The sequence below is a fragment of the Oncorhynchus mykiss genome, chromosome 27 (assembly GCF_013265735.2).
Source record: "Oncorhynchus mykiss isolate Arlee chromosome 27, USDA_OmykA_1.1, whole genome shotgun sequence".
Classification (NCBI taxonomy): Eukaryota; Metazoa; Chordata; class Actinopteri; order Salmoniformes; family Salmonidae; genus Oncorhynchus; species Oncorhynchus mykiss.
This window is the reverse complement of record NC_048591.1, coordinates 15,795,258-15,820,985: the sequence shown is the minus strand read 5'-3', so window position 1 is coordinate 15,820,985 and position 25,728 is coordinate 15,795,258. Positions and strand designations below refer to the sequence as shown.

General features: G+C 47.7%; 1 protein-coding gene across 1 annotated transcript in view; it reads right to left on the bottom strand.

Moving 5' to 3' along the window:
* The window catches only part of LOC110507626 (schwannomin-interacting protein 1), a 355,356-nt gene that overhangs the window by 310,575 nt on the left and 19,053 nt on the right, over window positions 1-25,728 (bottom strand). The window lies entirely within an intron of this gene.

The following is a 25,728-nucleotide window of genomic DNA, read 5'->3' as shown; positions in this document are numbered from 1 at the left end:
GCAAGCAGGACAGCATTGAGATGCACACTTCATACACTGCATCAAACCACATGTCTACTACTATCTAACGCCATGCATCATCCTGTATGTGTGTGTGCGTGTGCGTGTTTGTGTGTAAAACGTTATCAGTATTCTGACCTTGTACAACAGATAGTCTAGGATCGGTGCACAGGAACAACGACAGGGCTGCATGCATTTTAGGTAGGAGCGCGCATTGTGTTTATACATGTGGTGTGTGTGTGTGCGCGCATGCATGCCAACGTTATATAGAGAACATCGAGAGATTTAGAGTGTGTCTGCAGTAGAGGTCTTCATGGATCCACCCATACCTGAATACCCGAGATCCGACCCGGGACCCGAGCGGATCCAGAATTCTAAATCATGTCACGAGACTGGGTCAGATCTGATATGATTGTCACGGGTCTGGGTCAGATCTGATATGATTGTCACGGGTCTGGGTCAGATCTGATATGATTGTCACGGGTCTGGGTCAGATCTGATATGATTGTCACGGGTCTGGGTCAGATCTGATATGATTGTCACGGGTCTGGGTCAGATCTGATATGATTGTCACGGGTCTGGGTCAGATCTGATATGATTGTCACGGGTATGGGTCAGATCTGATATGATTATCACGGGTCTGGGTCAGATCTGATATGATTGTCACGGGTCTGGGTCAGATCTGATATGATTGTCACGGGTCTCGCCGATGTGTAATTTTAACTGACTTGTCCTGAAGGACCCATACAGAGCCGAACACAACTGCTTCAGTAGAGAGAGAGAGAGAGAGAGAGAAGTTTAGAATTTATGCTGCTACTCTTTGCTTTTCACAGGAGTGGCGCACGTAGCTTGTTGTTGTTGTTGGCCCATCATAAGTCATCAAAGCAGCAACAGGCTACAGTCATGGAGCCTCCATGTGGGGCAAAACTTAGGAGATATCTAATCAATGGAAGATGGAATGAAATTGATGGAATTATAAGTTAAAGGAGAAGGATAGGCTACAACGACCAAGAGCCAACAGGTAGACTGAGACTTTATATTCTGAATGGTGTAGTTGTTGTTTGTAACTGTGTAGGACAAGAAAGAGCATACTGCATCAATTAGCCTAGCTAGCTAGCTGCTAGCTTAACTAGCTTCTCCCGGTTTGATGCAGTCAAGACAGTTACTAGGTAATCATATTGGATGATAAATAACCTAGCTATGTCAGCTATTAATCTACTATAGCGCGAGTCTGCTTGGTAGGTTGCTGTCTCTCGTCTCTGCCACCCTCCTCCCTGTTCCGTGTCACTCGGTCACACTCACATTAGCCTACACACACACAGTACGGCCCCTGCTAGAACGTCTCCTCTCTCTCTACCTCCTCTCCCTCGCACTTTATCAACTCCGGTTAATACAATAGCTTAAAAATGCACTTTTCTGCTGCTTCCCTCACTCTGATCGGACCGGGTCTGGATCCTACCAGGTCTATACGGAACAGGTTTAGTTTTCCTCGGGTCCGTTTGGAATGGATCTCTATGAGACAGCCCCAGGTCCATTTCGGAACTATGTTTTACTTTTAGGACCCATGAGGCCTCTAGTCTGCAGCTATAAGAGTGTGTGGGTGTATGAGAGGGAGACAGGGTGTATAGAGAGAAAAAGAGAGAAAGAGGGAGAGAGTGTAGAAACAATAGCATTTGTGTGCCTCCTTTGTGGAGAAGGGAAATGGAGAAGTGTTTAATGAATTTTTCGGATGACACACAAAGCAATTAACGGTCATCACGCTGATAGAGAGAGAGAGAGAGAGAGAGAGAGAGAGAGAGAGAGAGAGAGAGAGAGAGAGAGAGAGAGAGAGAGAGAGAGAGAGAGAGAGAGAGAGAGAGAGAGAGAGAGAGAGAGAGAGAGAGAGAGAGAGAGAGAGAGAGAGAGAGAGAGAGAGAGAAATAAAGAGGGAGGGAGAGGGAAATAGAGAGAGGGAAATAGAGAGAGGGAAAGAGAGAGAGGAGGACAGTGGTACAGTGTAATTATACAGAACACAAGCACATTTGCTTTGCGTCTCTCTCTCTCTAGCCTCTACTACACCATTGAAATTCCTCCAGTGTTTCTGCCAAATTTGAGCTGCCTTACTTTTAAATCAGTGGAAAATAGAGCAAAACACAGTTTAACCTTCTGTCTCCCCCTCCCTCCCTCCCTCCCTCCCTCCCTCCCTCCCTCCCTCCCTCCCTCCCTCCCTCCCTCCCTCCCTCCCTCCCTCCCTCCCTCCCTCCCTCCCTCTCCCCAGGCCAACACACACGCATGCACGCACATGCACACGCACACACACACACACACACACACACACACACACACACACACACACACACACACTGCAACAGTAAACACTCCACACATTGCCTGAAATCGCACCACATAATGAATGTTAGCATAAAGAGGGAGTGTATGAAAGAAAAATACACTGCTCCATGAACAGATGAATGACATGACAGGGAGATGGAGTTAAAAGAGTGGGATAGTAAGAGAGCGAGAGAGAGGGAGGAGAAAAGAGAGAGAGGGAGGCGAAAAGAGAGAGAGAGAAAAGCAGCTAAAAGGAAGTGTAAATTACAATACCAGATGCATGCTGGTCTCCTGCAGAGTGAAGAAATCAGTGAAAATATGTATTCAGCTGCTGCTTCCTCTCCTTCTGTCCCACACTCTGTTACTCTTACTGCCCCCCCCCCTCTCTCTCTCCCTCTCTCTCTCTCTCTCTATCTCCCCCTCTCTCTCTGGCGAAGGGAGTAGCCAGTCAGAAGATTGACAGGAAGGATGAGGAGAGAAAGAGGGAGATGAGGGAGCGAGAGTGGGGACAAGAAGGCAGATGACTTAAGGAGCAAACACACCCTTGTAGATGGAGGGAAGAGAGCGAAAGAGAAGAAGAAAGAGAGAAAGAGATGATCCTTCACTCAGGTTCTATAGAGAAAGACTTAGAGAGCAGAGCTGCCACACACCGACTATCAATCTAATATCAATCTCCAATCAATCTCCTATCAATCTCCTCTCTCCACCTCTGCTCTCCTCTCTATCCATCAATCACTCCAAATCTTTTTCACTCCAGCTAATCCTGTCTCTCCCTCTTTTGTGTTATATTTCTCTCTCTTTGTACTTTCTTGCTGAATACGAGATAAATTACTGAAATGTCTAATGCAAACGGGACTAAACTCACTTCTGTCATCATGAAGTGCTTTTAGAGACTAGTCAAGGATCCTATCACCTCTACCTTACCTGTCACCCTAGACCTACTTCAATTTGCTTACCGCCCCAATAGATCCACAGACGATGCAATCGCCGTCACACTGCACACTGTCCTATCCCATCTGGACAAGAGGAATTCCTACATAAGAATGCTGTTCTTTGACTATAGCTCATCATTCAACACCATAGTACACTCCAAGCTCATCATTAAGCTTGAGGCTCTGGGTCTGAACCCCGCCCCACAAAAGTGCATGCTCAGCCCCCTCCTGTACTCCCTGTTCACCCATGACTGCGTGGCCAAGCACGCCTCCAACTCAATCATCAAGTTTTCCGACGACACAACAGTAGTAGGCTTGATTACCAACAATGACGAGGTGGCCTACAGGGAGGAGGTGAGGGCTCTGGGAGAGTGGTGCCAGGAAAATAACCTCTCACTCAACGTCAGTAAAACAAAGGAGATGATTGTGGACTTCAGGAAACAGCAGAGGAAGCAAGTCCCTAACCACATCGAAAGGACCGCAGTGTAGAAGGTGGAAAGCTTCAAGTTCCTCGGCGTACACGTCATTGACAAGCTGAAATGGTCCACCCACACAGATAGTGTGGTGAAGAAGGCGCAACAGCACCTCTTCAACGTCAGGAGGCTGAAGAAATTTGGCTTGGCCCCTAAAACTCTCACAAACTTTTACAGATGCACGATTGAGAGCATCCTGTCAGGCTGTATCACAGCTTGGTACAGCAACTGCACCGCCCGCAACCGCAGGTTTCTCCAGAGGGTGGTGTGGTCTGCACAACGCATCACCGGGGGCTAATTACCTGCTCTCCAGGACACCTACAACACCCGGTGTCACAGGAAGGCCAAAAAGATCATCAAGAACAACAACCACCCGAGCCACTGCCTGTTCACCCCACTATCATCCAGAAGGCTAGGTCAGTACAGGTGCATCAAAGCAGGGACCGAGAGACTGAAAAACAGCTTCTATCTCAAGGCCATCAGACTGCTAAACAGCCATCACTAGCACGTAAAGGCTACTGCCTATATACATAGATTTGAAATCCCTGGCTACTTTAATAAATGGAACACTAGTCACTTTACTAATGTTCACATATCTTGCATTACTCATCTCATATGTATATAGTGTATTCTAGACTATTCTACTGTATCTTAGTCCATGCCACTCTGACATCGCTCGTCCATATATGGATACTGTATATTCTTAATTCCATTCCTTACTTAGATGTGTGTGTATTGGGTACATGTTGGGAAATTGTTAGATATTACTGCACTGTCGGAGCTAGAAACACAAGGATTTCGCTACACCCGCAATAACATCTGCTAAACACATGTATGTGACCAATAACATGTGACTTGATTTGAACTCAGTGAAGCAAGATGCAGCATGACGTCATCCCCTGTCAGTGGAAATACGGTACCTGCACTCCAAAGAAAAACCCACTCACACAACAATCATACTTCCATACACAATACTACACATACACACGCACACGGGTACATGCGCAAGGACACACACAAATGCACATGTACACACGAGCACACACAAACAGAGAGAGAGAGAGAAAGAGAGAGAGAGAGACCATCATGCCCATTGATGTAGAACAGCAGCTTCTAAGTGGCCATTAAGCAAACAGACAGTAGCTAAAGACTCTCAGAGCTATTTGGGCCTGTCCCTGTACCCATTACATCCCGATGAGGTATTTTATAGTGCTTTATAATGGGGAATCATAGAGCTGCTAGACAGTCAGGACTCTACATGAGGACACCAGCCAGAGTGGTTGAACACCCCTTTCTCGCCTCTCTTCTCCTTTTCACTCCTATACTTCCCATTCCTCCCATCCTGTAGCATCTTTATCCCCCCCCCCCCCCCCTCTCCTCCCCCTCTCGTTCCCTGGAGGTGTGGTGCAGGTGTGGTGATGGTTATGGTGGTGATAGTTTTATCGATCAGGTGATGGTGTATAGAAGTAGAGTGATTTTATCCCTGGGTGTAGAGGATTCAGCTCATACAAAGGGAGGGGGGAATCACACATTGATAACATACCCTAACTGCACCATTTAAAGTGGAACTGACAACGTTTTAACTACTTTGCAGATATGTAACAAACAGACAATCATAAATACACACAAAAATATCAAATTCACAGTTTAAGCTACACAACTAGGTTTTAAAAGCCTGGTTGTGTATAATTCACCAATACATTTATAATACATTTATTGGTAGTTCAAAATGTATTGCAACCAGCTGGCCTGGTCCATAGTTTCTGTCCCCATCCATTTGGGATGCAATTCCCATTTCAGTGACTCAATATTTTGGACAAAAACTGACAAATGTAACTAAGGCTGGGAATGTCAAAATAATAGTGATTGACATTCTGAGTCTTTTCAGTGAGCCGGTGTCATTTGGTTAGCAAGCAAGAAATGTCAATCATTTTGCTAGCTACCTATGCTTAATATCAACTACTGTTATCCACAGTTAGCATGCACATCTCTTAGTTGTCAATTAAATGTATTTGGCATCGATCAAATGGTGGATAGACAGTTCCCATTCAGTTGGCAAAACATGGGTTGGGACAAGCATGCATTTGCAGGCAAGCTGCAGAAGGGCGAGCAGGCTACTATTCCCCATTGTTTAGCAGTGCAATTTTCACGGCCAATTACAAGCTGAAAAAGTTTGAGTTTGAAGTATTATTATTTTCCGTCGAGACAACCGCTGGGGGCCAACTGAGGGGACAATTTGGGTTGGGTTGGGCCCAGTGGGAGGATCCGAACTTGAATGCCGCCGCAGCCCAAGTGATAGCGGTGGATGGACAGCTACTTCCGGGGGTGAGTGACTGGCGATACCCCCATTTCCAAATCAAGAATAACCTTTTGTATCAGGTGTCGCACCAACAAGGGGAACTTCGAGAGGTATTGTTGCTGCCCTGACGGTACACGGGAACCGTTCTTTAGCTGGCCCACACCCACCTGTTGTGGGCGCACCTGGCAATGTAGAAGACCCGGGAACGGATCACCGCCTGGTTCCACTGGCCCGGGATGAGGAGGGGAGTGGAAGACTACTGTTGCAGATGCCCAGAGTGTCAACTCACTGTCCCGAAAGCACACTTCCAAAACCCTCTGGTCCCCCTGACAATAATCAGGGTGCCCTTTGAACACATCGCCATGGACATAGTGGGACCCCTGGTAAAAACAGCACGAGGACACCAGTACATCCTGGTGATAGTAGATTATGCCACCCGGTATCCCGAGGCCATTCCCCTATGGGCGGCAGTATTCAAGGGAATCGCCCGGGAGCTGTTCCACCTCTTTAGCTGGGTGGGCATCCCGAACGATATCCTGACAGACCAAGGTACAGAGTTTATGTCCCGCCTAATGAAAGAGTTGTATGCTCTCCTGCAGATCAAGCAGATCCGGACCTCCGTTTTTCACCCGCAGAAGGATGGGCTCGTCAAGCGCTTCAATAAAACGCTCAAACAAATGCAGCAGAAGGTCATCGAACAGGACGGGAAGAACTGGGACCAGCTACTACCCCACCCAATGTTCTCAATCCGAGAAGTAACCCAGTCCTCCACTGGGTTTTCCCCTTTCGAACTCCTCTACGGGAAGAGGTCACGCGGCCTACTGGACCTCGCGAAGGAGGTGAGGGAAGCACAACCGACCCCCTTACACAGCGTGGTAGAGCACGTGGAGATGATGAGGGAGCGGATGACAACCATATGACCAGTCGTGAGGGAACATATAGAGAAGGCCCAACGCGCCCTAGCCCAGGTCTTCAATCGGGGAGCCCAGCCCGAGAATTCCAGGTGGGAGACATGGTGTTGGTCTTAATCCCCATGGCCGAAGGTAAGTTCCTGGCAACATGGCACATACGAGTTGATCGAGATGCTGGGACCTGTCAATTACCGCGTACGGCAACCGGGGAGACGGAAACCCCAACAGATTTACCAAGTGAACCTGTTGAAGAAGTGGCACAAGAGGAGAGCTTTGGTCGTGTTATGGTCGGGACCCAGGACGGCCAACGGTACCAGTGGTGGTCTCGAGCAATGAGGACCTCAACCCGGCCCAGAAGCAAGAGCTGAGGGAGCACATCGATCGGAACACGGTGGTGTTCTCCGAGAAGCCAGGCCGCACGACCCTCATTGAACACCACATCCGTACCCGGCCCGGGGAAACGGTACGAAAGAGGCCACATCGGATTCCGGAGGCCCGAAGGAAGGCCGTGAAACAGGAAGTGAAGGCTATGTTGAGGATGGGGGTCATGGAGGAGTCCCACAGTGCATGGTGCAGCCCCATCGTGTTGGTGCCCAAACTGGACGGTAGCCTCCGCTTCTGTAGTAAATTCCAGGGTGTGAACAACATAAGCTTGTTCGACGCCTACCTCATGCTGAGGGTGGATGAGCTCATCGACCGATTGGGGAAGGACCAGTACATCAGCACCCTTGACCTGACCAAAATATATTGGCAGGTACCGTTGGCAGCCTCCTCCAGGGAGAAGACGGTGTTTCCGACACCCGATGAATTGTATCAGTACCGGGTGCTCCTGTTCGGTCTCCACGGAGCCCCACTCACATTCCAGCGACTGATGAACAGAGTGCTTCGACCCCACCAGCAGTACGCAGCGGCCTATCTGTTATCATCATCCACAGCCAAGGTTGGGAAGAGCAACTGACACGCCTCCAGGTGTGCTGGACGCGCTCAGACAAGCCGGGTTGACCGCAAACCCCAAGAAATGCAAACTAGCGTTCGAGGAGGTGGAGTACCTGGGGTATTTGATCGGACGGGGGAACGTCAAGCCTCAGGAGAGGAAGGTTCACGCGGTACATGACTGGCCCGTTCCACGCACCAAGACATAGGTCAAGTCCTTCGTGGGACTGGCAGGATACTATAGCCGGTTTATCCCCAACTTTGCGGCTATAGCTCTCCCCTCACCGATCTAACCAGGGCCCGCCTCCCGAAAACAGTGAAATGGAAGGACAAGACAGAAGCGGCATTCAGCCGTCTGAAGGAAGCACTGTGCTCCCATCCGATTCTCGTAATGCCGATTTCCAGGTGCCGATGGTGGTCCAGACGGATGCATGTGATATGGGACTAGGGGCTGTTCTGTCCCAGATACACGATGTGGAGGAGCACCCCATCATATGCATCACACGAAAGCTGATACCTAGAGAAAAAAAGTACTCTATTGTTGAGAAAGTGTCTAGCAGTGAAGTGAACGCTAGACAATCTCAAGTATTAGGTACCCACTTCACCCTGGTCATGGACCATGCTCCACTGGTCTGGATGGCCAGGGGAAAGAACACAAATGATCGGGTCACCAGGTGGTTCTTGTCCCTTCAACGCTTCTCTTATTCTGTTGTGCACAGGTCAGGGGCGAAGCATGGAAACGCGGATGCCCTATCGAGAAGGGAGTCATATGTCGCACTGATGACAGTCCCCTCCCCGGGGGTGTGGTGTACAGCAGGTCAGCCACCAGTGGGAAACTCGTCGAGGCCTGGTGAGACGGAGTATACATCACGAGGCAATGGCTCCATCTGCTGGACGTGACAGGTCTCGACGGGCTCTCCAGCCAGGACTAATTGGGGCTGATTGGGAGTTGGTGAGTAATCAAGGGCTGATTGCTCACCAGCTGTACAAGTCCCATAAAGCTTCCAGAAGGGCATCACACAGGGGAGAGTGGGGGAAGAAAGGACTCCCGTATAGTTGGGGACGGTTGCAGTGGTAACAGGTGTGAGTTCAGTTTTTGATCCCCACAGGATACAGCAAGACCCGGAGCCAAGAACATGGTATCCCAGAGAGGGTCTCATGGGGAGACCTATTCTTTTCATTTGAACTATTCTTTTAATAAACACCTTTGAAACTGAACTAATCCTACTCTGTCCGTGTCTGATCTGTGTAAACTTTTTGACCCAACACCCTGGTCTGCCACAATATATATATGTATATATATACAGTATATATTATCTATACACAGCACCAGTCAAAAGTTTGGACACACCTACTCATTCAAGAGTTTTTCTTTATTTTTTCTATTTTCTACACTGTGCAATAATAGTGAAGACATCAAAACTATGAAATAACACATATGGAATCATGTAATAATCAAAAAAGTCTTAAACAAATCAAAATATGTTTTATATTTACAATTCTCCAAAATAGCGAACCTTTGCCTAGATGACAGCTTTACACACTCTTGGCATTCTCTCAACCAGCTTTATAAGGCAGTCACCTGGAATGCATTTCAATTAACAAGTGTGCCTTGTTAAAAGTACATTTGTGGAATTTGTTTCCTTTTAAATGCATTTGAGCCAATCAGTTGTGTTGTGACAAGGTAGAGGTGGGATACAGAAGATTGCCCTATTGGTAAAAGACAAATTCCATATTATGGCAAGAACAGCTCAAATAAGCAAAGATAAAGACAGTCCATCATTACTTTAAGACATGAAGGTCAGTCAATAAGGAAAATTTCAAGAACTTTGAAAGTTTCTTCAAGTGCAGTCGTAAAAACCATCAAGCACTATGATGAAACTGGCTCTCATGAGGACCGCCACAGGAAAGGAAGACCCAGAGTTACCTCTGCTGGAGAGGATAAGTTAATTAGAGTTACCAGCCTCAGAAATTGCAGCCCAAATAAATGCTTCAGAGAGTTCAAGTAACAGACACATCTCAACATCAACTGTTCAGAGAAGATTGCGTGAATCAGGCATTCATGGTCAAATTGCTGCAAAGAAACCACTACTAAAGGACACCAATAATAATAAGAAACTTCCTTGGGCTAAGGAACACGAGCAATGGACATTAGACCAGTGGAAATCTGTCTTTAGGTCTGATGAGTCCAAATTTTTGATTTTTGGTTCTAACCGCCGTGTCTTTGTGAGACGTAGAGTAGGTGAACGCATAATCTCCAAATGTGTGGTTCCCACCGTGAAGCATGGATGATGAGGTGTGATGGTGTGGAGGTGCTTTGCTGGTGACACTGTCAGTGATTGATTTAGAATTTAAGGCACACTTAACCAGCATGGCTACCACAGCATTCTGCAGCGATACACCATCTTGTTATCGCTTAGTGGGACTATCATTTGTTTTTCAACAGGACAATGACCCAACATACCTCCAGGCTGTGTAAGGGCTATTTGACCAATAAGGAGAGTTATAGAGTGCTTCATCAGATGACCTGGCTTCCACAATCATGCAACCTCAACCCAATTGAGATGTTTTAGGATGAGTTGGACCGCAGAGTGAAGGAAAAGCAGTCAACAAGTGCTCAGCATATGTGGGAACTCCTTCAAGACTGGAAAAGCATTCCAGGTGAACCTGGTAGAGAATGACAGGAGTCTGCAAAGCGTGCCATCAAGGCAAAGGATGGCTTTCTTGGTTACTTCAGGATTTCATATGCGTTATTTCATAGTTGTGATGTCTTCACTATTATTCTATTATTCTCGAAAAAAAAGAAAGAAAAACACTTGAATATATATATATATATATATATATATATATATATATATATATATATATATATATATATATATATAGGGCGTGGTTGTATATATTGATGATATCCTGATCTATTCCGCCACACGCGCCGAGCATGTGTCTCTGGTGCGCACGGTGCTTGGGAGACTGCTGGGGCATGACCTATACGTCAAGGCTGAGAAGTGTGTGTTCTCCAAACTAGCCATCTCCTTCCTGGGTTATCGCATTTCCACCTCGGGGGTGGTGATGGAGTGTGACCGCGTTAAGACCATACGTAATTGGCCGACTCCAACCACGGTGAAGGAAGTGCAGCGGTTTTTGGGGTTTGCCAATTACTACCGGAGGTTTTGGCCAGGTAGCGGCCCCCATTACCTCACTGCTGAAGGGGGGGGGGGGCGGTGAATTTGCGGTGGTCGGCAGAGGCTGACAGAGCCTTCAATCGTTTGAAGGCGCTGTTCCCAGATGCGCCCGTGTTGGCGCACCCGGACCCCTCTTTAGCGTTCATAGTGGAGGTGGATGCGTCCGAGGCTGGGGTGGGTGCCGTGCTATCACAGCATTCGGGTACGCCACTGAAACTCCTCCCCTGCGCTTTCTTTTCGAAGAAGTTCGGTCCGGCGGAGCGTGGGGGACCGGGAGTTGTTGGCTGTAGTAAAGGCCCTGAAAGTGTGGAGACACTGGCTTGAGGGGGCTAAGCACCCTTTTCTTATCTGGACTGACCACCGGAATCTAGAGTATATCCGGGCAGCTAGGAGACTGAATCCGCGTCAGGCAAGGTGGGTGTTCTTCACCCGATTTAGGTTCACCATCTCATATAGACCAGGCTCCCTGAACACTAAGGCTGACGCGCTGTCCCGTCTCTATGACACGGAGGATTGGCCCATCGACCCTACTCCCATCCTCCAGCCTCTAGGCTGGTTGCACCGGTGGTATAGGAGGTGGACACGGACATTTAGCGGACGTTACAGGTGGAACCTGCACCTCCACAAAAGCCTACAGGTCGCAAGTACGTGGCGCTTGGTGTTTGTGATCAATTGATTCGGTGGGCGCACACCCTCTTCGGGTCATCCTGGTGTGGCGAGGACAGTGCGGGGTCTTAGGGGGAAGTACTGGTGGTCCACCTTGGTTAAGGACGTGAGGTTTTATGTCTCCTCCTGTTCAGTGTGCACCCAGAGTAAGGATCCTAGGCACCCTCCTAGAGGGAAGATACAGCCCCTCCCCGTTCCACAACGGCCATGGTCTCACCTGTTGGTGGACTTCCTTACCAATCTTCCCCCATCTCAGGGGAACACCACGGTTCTGGTTGTTGTTTTCTAAGTCCTGCCGTCTCCTCCCGTTGGCCGGTCTCCCTACGGCCCTACAGACTGTGGAGGCTCTATTTACCCATGTCTTCCGGCACTACGGGGTGCCGGAGGACATCGTCTCTGATCGGGGTCCCCAATTCACATCCCGTGTGTGGAGGGCGTTTATGGAGCATCTGGGGTCTCGGTCAGCTTGACCTCTTGTTATCACCCCGAGAGTAATGGGCATGTGGAGAGAGTGAACCAGGAGGTGGGTAGGTTTCTGCGGTCGTATTGCCAGGACCGGCCAGGAAAGTGGTCAAGGTACATACCATGGGCGGAGTTGGCCCAGAACTCACTCTGCCACTCCTCCACGAACATGTCTCCATTTCAATGCGTGTTGGGCTACCAGCCGGTCCTGGGGGGGGGGGGGGGGGGGGGGGGGGTACTGTCACAACTCCTACCGAAGGTGGCTCTTCTTCCTGTTCGGGTGGTGCTCGGCGGTTGTCGTCACCGGCCTACTAGCTGCCACCGATCCCTTTTCCCTTTTCTGTTGGTTTTGTCTGATTTGTTTCACCTGTTTCTTGTTAAGATTTTGAGTTGGGCTATTTAAACCGGTAGGCCCACCTGCTCTTTGTGCGGGCTTGATTATTTTTCCCACTGTGTTGATGGGTGGTAGTGCGTGTTGTTTAGTTACCTGTTTTGGGCATTTGTTTTATTACGCCCAGTTTCGTGGAGAGTACTACTTTTTCCCTGTGCGTAATAAAGCGCTATTCTGAACTTTCTGCCTCCTGCACCTGACTACACACCCACTACGCCTAGTGTGTTACAATGTTGATATTGTGAACCAATATTATACATTTTTACTTCTTGTTTCAGGAAGTGATGTTACTGAGCTCTGCCTTCATATATAGGACCTTCCACTCCCATCTGGGATATGGATGCCTGATTAAGAGGTTTGAAATGTTATTGTAATAAAATCACTTGGGAGCATGAGCAGCAGTGTGCAGGATTTTCCTTTTTATTTTTCATGAATTATAATATATAATACAGGTGCATCAAAGCTGGGACCGAGAGACTGAAAAATAGCTTCTATCTCAAGGCCATCAGACTGTTAAACAGCCATCATTAACACAGAGAGGCTGCTGCCTACATACAGACTTGAAAGCATTGCCCACTCTAACAAATGGATCACTAGTCACTTTATTAATGCCACTTTAATAATGATGTTTAAATATCTTGCATTACTCATCCCAGATGTATATACAGTATTTTATACCATCTATTGCATCTTATCTATGTCGCTTGGTCATTGCTCATCCATATATTTATATATACATATTCTTAGTCCATGCCTTTACTTGTGTGTGTATTAGGTAGTTGTTGTGGAATTGTTAGATTACATCTTAGATATTGCTGCACTGTCGGAACTAGAAGCACAAGCATTTCGCTACACCCGCAATAACATCTGCTAAACGTGTATGTGACCAATACAATTTGATTTGATTTGAACTCACCTATAACTCCATCACCTGCAAAGAGTACTTGGATGTGCATGTTCTTCAGCTTTAATTTGCATATAGGCCTACTGTAGCTCTGATTGGCTATGGCGCACCTGTCTATGTTGAGTCCTTTCCTGGACAAGACTGACACGTTTTCAATAGTGCATTATCTATTAATTGTCCAAACGCACAGCCGCTTTCCCAATCTATATTGCTATAGAATTTTCACAAATAGCTTACTATATGACATTCCCAAACATTCAATGAATTTATGAAAACAGGAAAATGACCATATCTAAGTGCTCGCCCAGGGGTGTATAGGAACATATTTTTTTATAAGATTTCATGTTGCTAATACGCTGTCAGTTCCACTTTAAACACATACTGTACATCAGGAAGAAAATACACACAAATTGAATTCCTAAACACACCAGTATACAGTAAGTGTGTTTCCATGTTATCTACTTCACCCCACATATCCTCATCTCACAGTGGCTTCAAAGCAATGGGATTCCTCTTGGCTAATAAGACATTCCTCAACACACAATTACAAATACATACACACACACTCACACGTGTACACACACACAACTACAAACACACATTTAGATGCTTGTAGGCTGTCCATAGTGTGATCAGAAATTGTTTCCTATCTCTCTTCTCTCTCCACCAATTCATCTCTCATTTCTCCTTTTTCCTTTGGAGGGTGAAGATAGCAAACAAGAGGATGACCTCTCTTATGTTTCATCCCTTGTTCATACATCAAAAAGAAGAGAAAGAATGGGTGGATGTGCTTGATCAAATGGGCTTGTGTGAGAGCCGGAGAGATTCCCTCGCATGCTTTCTCTAGGGCTTTCTGTGGTATAGTTTACCTCCCTATCTGCTAGAGTACACACACACACACACGCACAGACACACACACCCTGAGATGATCACGTTCCCCTCTGAGCCTTGGAGAGGTAGAAACACACAGAATACACAAACTCAATGAGCAGCAAATCCCCCTTCACACACAAATTAACTTTTAGACACAAGGTCACACACACATAGAGCTAACCTACACAATGTCTACGAAAGAACCACTGAATACTGGCACGTGTGTTTCTCATTAGAAAAACAAGATTTCAGTCTTGGAGGGGTGTTTCCTGACCGATTCCTGCAGGCGCCTGGCCCACAAAAAGGCGTCAATCGAGCGAAATGAGCAAAGTAAAGGTCCCCCGGCCAAACCCTCCCCTAACCCAGACGACTCTGTGCGCTGCCCTATGGGACTCCAAGTTGTGACACAGCCTGGGATCCAACCCGGGTCTGTAGTGACGCCTTGAGCACTGCAATGCAGTGTCTTAGACCGTAGCACCACTTGGGAGGCCCAAAGACCAACAACTTAAACATTAATTAGCACGCTAAATCATTGGTATCATTAGCATCTTAAAGTGTGTGTGAGCGTCTGTTTGTAAAAATGTCTCTAGATGACAAGAAAATGTGTTTATTAGATGCATCCATCAAGCTCCACCTCCTATATTACAACACTGCCTAATTAGACGTCCATTACCAGAGACTTGTTATGACATTCTTTACCCCTACCCCCCGTTAAACAGGCAATGATTTGCTCATTGCCTCCCACCTCCTGGCACGCTAATGGTCGATAGAGACAATCATTTTCTATGGATGGGCCTAATCGAGGCTAAATGGCTGAATATAGGCATCGTTGTAAAAGATTGGAGACAGACAGAGACAGAGAGAGTAAGAGAGAGTGAGAGTGAGAGAAAAGAACGACTGCATATGTCTACTCATTCTATTTCAATGGGACAGCTCCAAAAAATGTTCTGAAGGTACAGACTGATGCATAATAAACACTATAATAGTTCTATGTCGGAGAGTGCAGAGAGAGAGAGAGTGTCTTAGCCTGCAGCCTGCAGTGCCACTGTCAGGGTTATAGTAGGGGACAGACCATTCCACAGCCCTGAGGGCTACTGTAATCTTATATGCTTTATAGAGGATGTGTTGCGTTGGGGTCATCAGGAAGGTGAGGGGTGAAAGGTTACATAATTTATTTGGAGAGGGGCGGTCCGTGCCACTGAAGATTGGATGAGATAAACATGTCCTACAACCGTAAATTGACAAGATTGAAGAGAAGGGCCTACTTTCTTTTGTTATTTTAGTCATTTAGAGGTACCCCTCCCTGCTTAAACTGCTCTCAAAAAGGAGATTGACTTATTCTTTATTCTCCTCTTTGGGAAGATCTCCCTCATTTCTCAACTCTGGGGTTTCAGTCCTCCAAAGGCCTCTTCCCTCTGCCTGCTCTGTCTCCTCTAATACAGGGCAGTCTCTCTCTCTCTCTCTCTCTCTCTCTCTCTCTCTCTCTCTCTCTCACTCACTCACTCACTCACTCACTCACTCACTCACTCACTCACTCACTCAGAGAGAGAGAGGACCGTCTCTGTGATTTGGTTAATGGACAGTAATGGCAGGATGATGAGGGAGGAGGGGAGGGAGTGAATAGGAGAGGGAGAGGAAGAGAGGGGAAACATACAGTAGTAAGGAAGAGGGGATCAGAAGGGAGAGACAGTATACTCCTCCAGAGCATCTCTCTCTCTTTCACTGCACACCCTCCCATGGAAGATGATTCTCTGGTGTATCAGTGGATCTGACTGGGAGATGGTCTAAATGGTCCCCTGTGTGTGTGTGTGTGTGTGTGTGTGTGTGTGTGTGTGTGTGTGTGTGTGTGTGTGTGTGTGTGTGTGTGTGTGTGTGTGTGTGTGTGTGTGTGTGTGTGTGTGTGTGTGTGTGTGAGCGTGCATACGAACGTGCGTAGGTGCGTACCATTGCTGGTTTATGAGTGTGTTGGTAATAGGAGCTAAGGGAGTAGTGCTTCCTATTCCTAAACAACCAAATTAAAACCTCCAATAGCCTGTAGTAAAGCACAGCATCCAATCAAAACACAGGCTGGGGTAAACCACAATATCCAATCAAAGGATGGTGAAGGCGGCCCTAAAGCACAGCATCCACTTTCATTCAATATAGGATCCAGTATAGAGCGGTTCTGCCTAACACGGGACTAAATCTACACACAATCACTCCATTAAAAGGCCATTCCACCACTTTTCAACCTAATTTTTATCTCCAGCACAATGAAAGTGTCTACACATGTGAAAACGGTGCATTTCTACGTTTTGTAGAAAGTGTATAAAGTGAAAACATTCTGCCTGACTGGATCATCAAAAGTGAAAACATTTTAAAAACAGTGATTTCCAAACACTATGAGATTCACGGTGATGTGGGAAGCAAGGAAAGACCCTCCCTCTGGTTAGAAACTCTTTGCAGGTTTTGAAAATCACCGTTCTATATTTTGTTTCTACCGTGTGATGCCACAGAGAAGCATGTTTTTTTCTCCTTCTCTTTCTAACCACAGATCATAGAAACAAGCTGTTGTCACATACAGTGTGTCGACACTGGTTTGGTACTGGATATAATGAATATGAGGTTGAAATGTGGTGGGGTTGCCCTTTAACATTATAGAAAAGTGACCGTCTTCAGCTCCATCTCATCCTCTTCTCTTCCCTACTCTCTTTTCCCTCTCTTATCCCTCCTTACTTTCTACCACCAGTGTTTCCCCTATATTCAATTAGCAGCATTGCCACCCTTCCCCCAAACATAAACGATTAAACGATATAGAGTATGTAGAAAAGATAATGGACATATATTTATTTTTTAATAAGATCATCTTTGAGAACTAGCAATCACCAAAATAAAAATTTGAGCGAAACAGTCAGAGAGAATCTAAAATTACAAAAATGCCATAGCATGGGGCCCCGATTGATTTTGTTATGTTTGAGTCACTCAGATAGCATAAGAACACAGCATAAGCCTTGTATCGAATTACAGTAAATTTGCTTTAATACTGAAACCTTTTCTCTCCACCTCATGGCAAAATGTGTAGTATTGCAGGAAATTAGCTTAAAAACAGCTAAATGTTGTCTCTGTTTCAGAGTCCCAACATGAACCACGCCCACACACACACACACACACACACACACACACACACACACACACACACACACACACACACACACACACACACACACTCCTGTTCATCTCTACCTCTACGCCAGGACCCCAGAGCTTTTAATGCAGATTTATTATTAGACTGATAATCACACATATCCTCCATATCATACCAGCACTCTGACCTCCTGCCTCCATCCCTTTTCCCATCTGTTCCTCCTCCTTTCCCTGAGAAATATGACCCCTCTGCTCGCGCTACCATATGCTCATGATAAATCTCCCAGCTACCCTCAACGTTTTCTCACAAAATCAATGGCTAATTTGAAGCATCACTTTATAGACCTTATGAGTGTGCATGTGTGCGCGTGCATGAGCGTGTGTTCACAAATGTCTGTATGTGCGTCTTTACTTTATGTGCACCATCTCGTTTCCTTCAAAGGATGCAAACGTGAGAAACAGCCCAGTGAGCTAGTGGTGCCTGTGGTGCCTGTGGTGCGTGGCTATTAAGGCCAGGGACCACACCCTAATAGGGAATTGTTTTTCTCTTAATCACAATCAACTTTTACCAGTTGAATGTAGACACAAATATAATTGAGTTGCCACTGAATGAAGTCCGTTTAAATGTTTTGTTAAGACACTCCAGGACCGGACTTGTCCAGAGCAGATTGTGGATAAATAGTAAAGACATGTATGTAAAATGCCTTTTTGGTTTTATTTTTCCCAAATAAAATGCTTTCTAGAATACAAAATGGACAACATATCAACAATTCCCTCGGTGCTAGTCTGGAGAATATATCTAAGAATACCCGCACACAATGTGGTAAATGCAGATGCTTCTGAAGCTGAGAAAAAATGTGTTGGCATGTGGGAAGAGTCTGACTTATGGGAATGGCAGTTAAAGGCAAGTACACTGAAATTAGACTACCAAATGCCTATTTAGACACCAAAAGCCTACATAAACACAATCACCATCTCTTCAAAGTAAGTTACTAAATACAGTATAGTCCAGTTTGTAACATTCTCTATGAAATGGGCTTTTAACATATGTATAATTCAATAGGGAGCTTTGATTCAATTTTAAAGTGCTTAAAATTGTCACGCCCTGACCATAGTTTACTTTGTAAAGTGTTACTGTGTGATCTGAGTGGGCATTCTATGTTTCATGTCTTGTTTGTCTATTTCTATGTTCAGCCTGATATGGTTCTCAGTCAGAGGCAGGTGTTCGTCATTGTCTCTGATTGGGAACCATATTTAGGTAGCCTGGGTTTCACTGTGTGTTTGTGGGTGATTGTTCCTGTCTATGTGTTTTTCACCAGATAGGCTGTTTTAGGTTTTCGTTACGTTCATCACGTTCTTTATTTTGTAGTGTTTGCATTGATTCGTGTTTTACGTTTGTCCATTAAAACATGGATCGCAATCTACACGCTGCATTTTGGTCCGACTCTCCTTCTCATAAAGAAAACCGTTACAGAATCACCCACCACCAACGGACCAAGCAGCGTGTCAACAGGCAGCAGCAGCAGCGTAAAGAGGAATGGACATGGGAGGACGTTTTGGATGGCAAGGGCTGTTACACTTGGGAGGAGATACTGGCTGGAAGAGATCGCCTCCCATGGGAACAGGTGGAGGCACTTAGGAGAGCAGAGGCAGCCGGAGAGAGGAGCCGGCGATATGAGGGAACACGGCTGGCAAGGAAGCCCGAGAGGCAGCCCCAAAAATTTCTTGGGGGGGGGCTAACAGGGAGTATGGCTACGCCAGGTAGGAGACCTGGGCAGACTCCCTGTGCTTACCGGGGGGCTAGAGAGACCGGACAGGCACCGTGTTATGCAGTGGTGCGCACGGTGTCTCCAGTGCGGGTGCATAGCCCGGTGCGGTATATTCCAGCTCCGCGTGTCGGCCGGGCTAGATTGAGCGTCGAGCCTAATGCCATGAAGCCGGCTCTACGCAGCTGGTCCCCAGTGCGTCTCCTTGGGCCGGTTTACATGGCACCAGCCTTGCGCTCGGTTTCTCCGGTTCGCCTGCATAGTCCAGTGCGGGCTATTCCACCTCGCCGCACTGGCAGGGCGACCGTGAGCATTCAACCAGGTAAGGTTGGGCAGGCTCGGTGCTCAAGAGCTCCAGTGCGCCTGCACGGTCCGGTTTTTCCAGTACCACCTCCACACCCCAGCCCTCCGGTAGCAGCTCCCCGCACCAGGCTTCCTGTGCGTGTCCTCGGCCCAGTACCACCAGTGCCAGCACCACGCATCAGGCCTACAGTGCGCCTCGCCTGTCCAGCGCTGCCAGAGCCTCCCTTCTCTTCAGCGCTGTCGGAGTCTCCCGCCTGTTTAGCGCTGTTAGAGCCTGCCTTCTCTACAGCGCTGCCGGAGTCTCCCGCCTGTTCAGAACTGCCAGTTAGCATAGAGCTGCCAGTTAGCATAGAGCTGCCAGTTAGCATAGAGCTGCCAGTTAGCATAGAGCTGCCAGTTAGCATAGAGCTGCCAGTTAGCTTAGAGCTGCCAGTTAGCAAGGAGCTGCCAGTCTGCAAGGAGCTGCCAGTCTGCATAGAGCTGCCAGTCTGCATGGAGCTGCCAGTCTGCAAGGAGCCGCCAGAGCTGCCAGTCTGCATGGAGCTGCCAGTCTGCAAGGAGCCGCCAGAGCTGCCAGTCTGCAGGATGCCGCCAAAGCTGCCAGTCTGCAAGGAGCCGCCAGAGCTGCCAGTCTGCAAGGAGCCGCCAGAGCTGCCAGTCTGCAGGATGCCGCCAAAGCTGCCAGTCTGCAAGGAGCCGCCAGAGCTGCCAGTCTGCAAGGAGCCGCCAGAGCTGCCAGTTAGCATGGAGCAGCCAGGGCCGCCAGTCAGCATGGAGCAGCCAGGGCCGCCAGTCAGCATGGAGCAGCCAGGGCCGCCAGTCAGCATGGAGCAGCCTGGGCCGCCAGTCAGCATGGAGCAGCCAGTCAGCATGGAGCAGCCAGTCAGCATGGAGCAGCCAGTCAGCATGGAGCAGCCAGAGCAGCCAGTCAGCATGGAGCAGCCAGAGCTGCCAGTCAGCATGGAGCAGCCAGTCAGCATGGAGCAGCCAGAGTTGCCAGTCAGCATGGAGCAGCCAGTCAGCATGGAGCAGCCAGAGCTACCAGTCATCATGGAGCAGCCAGAGCAGTCTGCCAGCATGGAGCAGCCAGAGCTGTCAGTCAGCATGGAGCAGCCAGAGCAGCCAGTCTGTGTCGACCAGTCTCTTCCAGATCTGCCAGTCGTCCAGACTCTTCCAGATCTGCCAGTCGACCAGACTCTTCCAGATCTGCCAGTCGACCAGACTCTTCCAGATCTGCCAGTCGACCAGACTCTTCCAGATCTGCCCGTCGTCCAGACTCTTCCAGATCTGCCCGTCGTCCAGACTCTTCCAGATCTGCCAGTCGTCCAGACTCTTCCAGATCTGCCAGTCGTACAGACTCTTCCAGATCTGCCAGTCGTCCAGACTCTTCCAGATCTGCCAGTCGTCCAGACTCTTCCAGATCTGCCAGTCGACCAGACTCTTCCAGATCTGCCAGTCGACCAGACTCTTCCAGATCTGCCAGTCGACCAGACTCTTCCAGATCTGCCAGTCGACCAGACTCTTCCAGATCTGCCAGTCGACCAGACTCTTCCAGATCTGCCAGTCGACCAGACTCTTCCAGATCTGCCAGTCGACCAGACTCTTCCAGATCTGCCAGTCGGCCAGATTCTCCCAGATCTGCCAGTCGTCCAGATTCTCCTGGATCCGCCAGTCAGCCAGGATCTTCCAGAACCGCCAGCCAGCCAGGATCTGCCGGATCCAACCACCTGCCTGAGCTTCTTCTCAGTGCTGAGCTTCTTCTCAGTGCTGAGCTTCCTCTCAGGGCTGAGCTACCCATCTGTCCCGAGTTACCTCTGTCCCGAGCTGTCCCTCTGTCCCATGTTATCATTGTGGTGGGTAACCTATTTAGGGACGTTTAGGAGGGGGATTAAAACTGTCATGGAGTGGGGTCCACGTCCAGCGCCAGAGCCGCCACCGCGGACAGATGCCCACCCAGACCCTCCCCTATAGGTTCAGGTTTTGCGGCCGGAGTCCGCACCTTGGGGGGGGGGTACTGTCACGCCCTGACCATAGTTTACTTTGTATTTTCTATGCTTTGATTGGTCAGGGTGTGATCTGAGTGGGCATTCTATGTTTCATGTCTTGTTTGTCTATTTCTATGTTCAGCCTGATATGGTTCTCAGTCAGAGGCAGGTGTTCGTCATTGTCTCTGATTGGGAACCATATTTAGGTAGCCTGGGTTTCACTGTGTGTTTGTGGGTGATTGTTCCTGTCTATGTGTTTTTCACCAGATAGGCTGTTTTAGGTTTTCGTTACGTTCATCACGTTCTTTATTTTGTAGTGTTTGCATTGATTCGTGTTTTACGTTTGTCCATTAAAACATGGATCGCAATCTACACGCTGCATTTTGGTCCGACTCTCCTTCTCATACGGAAAACCGTTACAAAAATTCATAAACAGTTTAATAATGGTAGTAGGCTATGATAAACTAAAGAAAATATACATTTTCATCAAGTTTTTAACAATTTTATGTATATTTTTAGAACATATTAATGGACCAAAATACCAACAAATCTCAAAACTGATAGGTAGATGCAAAAATGTAATTTCAGCCTGTGGTGCCTGGCCTTAAACTAGTTAGCCTGGATCGATGCCTACTCCAGACCAGCGGAATATACATTCATTTAAGAAAAAGAGAAAGTTAGAATTTTGTTCACAAATGTACCCACATTTCTGTTATATGTAAACAGTTTGTGATTAGTGAATGCCATCATGTAGTTATTTAGTTAGATAGAGTACCTCTCCCTATTAGCTGAAATGTATTTCTTTCCAAGCCATTTTATCTGTCGCGCTAGCTTTTCGGTCCGAACATAGCATTGAATAATGGGAATTGCCTCCCTCCGAGGCATGTGTTGCTAGGTAACCCCCTGCAGTTGCCTGGGCAGGACCCAGGTAAAATGAGAGAAATTTGCTAGCAAACGTTTGTGCTATTAAATTAAATGAATACTGCACTCTGACCCATAAAAAGTATTTTCTATATTCATGATAGTGGGGTTAGACAAAGCAAGGAAAGTCAACTTCAAAATGGGATGTAGCTTATCGGGATTTACACCCGTTGTTGGTAAGTAATGAATCTGCTAGCTTCTGAAATAACTTACTCTTCCTTTAAAATGTGCCTTCAACTGACACCTATAGAACTAGTCATCTGTTTGTGTCTGTCTGCAGAGATGGGAGTCTAAGGTGTGTGTGTGTGTGTGTGTGTGTGTGTGTGTGTGTGTATGTCGTGTGTTTCGTGTGTTGAAGAGCGATGGATGACAGGAAGGAGAGGAAAATAAGCCATCACTTAGACACTGGGGTCTGAAAGACGAGAGCGTGATCTCCCACACGTACTCCAGGGAATGCTTACTCAAACACCTCTCCACCGTGAAAAAACATGACCGAACATGCCTTGGCGACAGGCATTGAACTCTGCTCTCGCCGCTCTCCACACACACACACACACACACACACACACACACACACACACACACAGCAGCAGCTTTTTACAGACACTGCAGACATTGTGACATTGTCAGTAATGTCACATTTTGAGTGTGTAAAAATCCCCATGCTGATTGTAACTCAAATCAACCCAGCCCATAAAAGCGTCTCACTTTATTTCTAACTTTATTTTATCTGAGTGTGTGCGTGCATGTGTGTGTGTGTGTGTGTGTGTGTGTGTGAGTGTCTGTGTGTGTGTGTGTGTATGTCAGAGAGGGTGATCTCTTATAGGTGGAGCCTATAGGCTAACCATCACAGCAGCATCTCCATCGTAATCCTATTGATTTACTATCAGCTAGACAGACCTGGCCCCGTTTGGGCTGTAAATAATACATAGGGGAAGGGGTGAGTGTGCACACTACACACACCAATACAGTATATAGATAAAGAGGAGAAACCTTGACATCTCCAAAAGCCAAGGTTCTGAGAATCAGTATGTGTCTAGGTGTGCCTATTATGATAATTAACTACAGTTGCTATTGGTGTTTTATGCTTGAGTTTCTCGATAGTATCTACAGTATCTAGTGTATTTCTGTAGTTCTATTTGGACCTGACTGGGTTTGTATCAATATGTGTGTTCTTCTGGATCACTGCTCCATGTACTGTATAATGCATTATGTATGTTAGAACCCATACCTTCACATCCCCTTCTCTCCAGGCCAGTGGCAAGGTCCCTTAGGGCTCAGGGTGCATATAAACACACACACACACTCACACACAATGCAGTGTTGGCCTCTCGGTGATGGATGTGTCTTTGAGATAGCACCACAGGCACCATACAGAGAGGGGGGGGGGGGTGGAGAAGGTGAGGTATAGCAGGAGGGGATTGAGGGAGGGAGGGAGGGAGGGAACAGCCATGGAGGAACAGAGCCGTAGAGAGAAAGACACAGACAGGGATCCTCACCCCCTAAACAGCCATGGAGGAACAGAGCCGTAGAGAGAAAGACACAGACAGGGATCCCCACCCCCCAAACAGCCATGGAGGAACAGAGCCGTAGAGAGAAAGACACAGACAGGGATCCCCACCCCCCAAACAGCCATGGAGGAACAGAGCCGTAGAGAGAAAGACACAGACAGGGATCCCACCCCCCAAACAGCCATGGAGGAACAGAGCCGTAGAGAGAAAGACACAGACAGGGATCCCCACCCCCCAAACAGCCATGGAGGAACAGAGCCGTAGAGAGAAAGACACAGACAGGGATCCCCACCCCCCAAACAGCCATGGAGGAACAGAGCCGTAGAGAGAAAGACACAGACAGGGATCCCCACCCCCCAAACAGCCATGGAGGAACAGAGCCGTAGAGAGAAAGACACAGACAGGGATCCCCACCCCCCAAACAGCCATGGAGGAACAGAGCCGTAGAGAGAAAGACACAGACAGGGATCCCCACCCCCCAAACAGCCATGGAGGAACAGAGCCGTAGAGAGAAAGACACAGACAGGGATCCCCACCCCCCAAACAGCCATGGAGGAACAGAGCCGTAGAGAGAAAGACACAGACAGGGATCCTCACCCCCCAAACAGCCATGGAGGAACAGAGCCGTAGAGAGAAAGTGGTTGTGTCATTATTCAGGTACAGTTGTTCTACCTCTCTCTAATGAAGGGGGTGTTATATTGCATCTGCTTGTGTACTAATGAAGAACAAACCTCCTCATCCAGAACAAACAGACTAGAACAACACAACACCTCCAACCCTACTGAAAGCCTCCAACAGGAGACACGGCCCATCTGCTGCCTCACACTATCTCATAGGACACACACACACGCTCACACACACCCACAAACTCACATTGTGTGTGTAGGTGTGTGGACAGTTGCAGACTAATTATTGTTGTGTACCATCTCTAGCCAAGCAGAAATAACAGGACAAATGACAACAACACTTCTGTGCTAGCCCAGCAGAAAGAGACTTTCTTCCCTTAGTTTCAGGCAAACAAACCTTCTCAATAACTTTCGCAATCAAAGGTGTGGGGAAGTGTGCCCCTCTCTGGTGATTGAGGTCATTTCTGGACAGTATTTCTGTCCATCTGTATGTCCATCTACAGTATATCTAACATGTGGCTCCCTCTATCCCCTTCCCTCTTTCCGAATAGTATATTAGGTATTTCACCTTCTCAGCCCTTCTCTCTACCCTCCTATCTTCAAAAGCACTCTATTGTTCATGTGTTTGTTTCCATGACAGTCCCTCTATCACTGCCTACCCTTTTTTCTTTATTCCTTCCTCCTGTTTTCCTCTGTTGATCTGCAGCCCCTGATGTCGTTTTTCCTCCCTGCCTGTTGCTTTCTTGCCATGCCCTGTGAGCACTGTTTATCTCCCCTCCACACTCTCTGGGGTTGAGTGGGGAGGGAGGGGGTGAGGGGGGCGAGGACAAGAGCAGAGGCACTTTATTAATCAATCAAGCAACTTTGCAAATTCACCTAATTAACGTCTAATTAAGGATCTGGGCACCTCGCCAACACTCATCACATCCCCCTCCGCCACCACCCCCGTCGTGCCCCAGACATCATCTTTATTCCCTCCATCCATCCACCCTCCTTTTCCTCATGCCACCAACAGCTGAGGCCCTCAACAGAGAGGTAAATACATTTCCTCTTCATCCATCCATCCATCCATCTGTTTTTTTCCTCCATTAGGACTTATGCCACCAAGCTCTGCTGCCCACGCAAGATAGTTTTCAGAGAAAGCTCAACCGACC